This window comes from Musca vetustissima, unplaced genomic scaffold (assembly GCF_032173495.1).
Source record: "Musca vetustissima isolate MV318-11 ecotype Yass unplaced genomic scaffold, APGP_CSIRO_Mvet_v1 utg40097, whole genome shotgun sequence".
NCBI classification, from domain to species: Eukaryota; Metazoa; Arthropoda; class Insecta; order Diptera; family Muscidae; genus Musca; species Musca vetustissima.
This window is the reverse complement of record NW_026874847.1, coordinates 160,574-161,719: the sequence shown is the minus strand read 5'-3', so window position 1 is coordinate 161,719 and position 1,146 is coordinate 160,574. Positions and strand designations below refer to the sequence as shown.

The window sequence follows — 1,146 nt, the reverse complement described above, 5'->3', positions numbered from 1 at the left end:
TTGGCAGAGGGTATTAAATTGAATATAGAGTGATTACAAAAAACAAATGTTGTATGCAATGGTTGCTCAATAAGGTCCATGTGTTTATATATAGCCCCCATACATAACTTTACTCGATTTCATACAAATAGTACACCAAAGAATCCAAGTCTGTCCGTTTGACATATAATTTTTTATTGATTTCAGAATGGTATGCGTATGGGATTTTTTCAATTGGGTTAAATATTTATATAGGTAGCACATTTAATTTCGCCCGAATGCATCTCAATGGTTCTCCAAAGATTCTATATCTATTCTATCTACAGGATATTGTAGATGTTAACATCTTTGTATGTTCCCAAAGTGGTGAAGGGTATCATATAGTCGGTCCCGTCCGACTTTTGAACTTTCCTTACTAGTTTACTGTTGCATATGAAGGAATACTTTCACCTAACTTATTCACCATATCATTATGAAGAGCCATACGCTCAAGGGCGTCGGTGGTGTAATGGTCAGCATAGTTGCCTTCCAAGCAGTTGATCCGGGTTCGATTCCCGGCCGACGCACATTATTTTGTTATTTTCAATATAATTACATTTTAATACAAATATTTTAAGGATAAGGATTTTTAAGGGTTGAAAATGCTATGCTCTAATTTTTAAATTCTCTGAAAGAGAGAGAGAGAGCAAGAAACTTTACTGAGCTTTGCTACATACTGATCATAAGCTGCGGTGTCCGAGTGGTTAAGGAGATGGACTTGAAATCCATTGGGTTCTACCCGCACAGGTTCGAATCCTGTCCGCAGCGAATTAATTCTTTTGTTTCAGTGAAGATCAATTATAACATACAAGTTATCATACATATCTGTTTAGGAATTGCAAATGTAAGCTGTCTTATGTCCGACCTTACAATCGTACCGCGTTTACAAAAACTCCTGTTCGGTTGCCTCTAAGAATGGCAGATCTGACTTCTGTAGATACTTACTTCAACACAATTAGAACACCTACAAATAATTTTAGCAAATACGCAAATAATTTGAATAGACTTTAAAACACTGTTCCTTTCCTGATTTAAGGGGACCCCCCCATTCTCGGGGTCAAAATTTTTGTTGATATAATTCGAATCCACACTGATTAAATAATGTCTCTACAAAATTACAAGTGAAAA

General features: G+C 35.9%; 2 non-coding genes across 2 annotated transcripts; both read left to right on the top strand.

Moving 5' to 3' along the window:
- The first annotated feature begins 473 nt into the window (after positions 1 to 473).
- Trnag-ucc (transfer RNA glycine (anticodon UCC)) lies at positions 474 to 545 on the top strand. The gene has a single exon. It is a non-coding gene; the product is annotated as a tRNA-Gly (tRNA).
- A 159-nt stretch (positions 546 to 704) lies between these two features.
- Positions 705 to 786, top strand: Trnas-uga (transfer RNA serine (anticodon UGA)). The gene has a single exon. It is a non-coding gene; the product is annotated as a tRNA-Ser (tRNA).
- Positions 787 to 1,146: the final 360 nt, after the last annotated feature.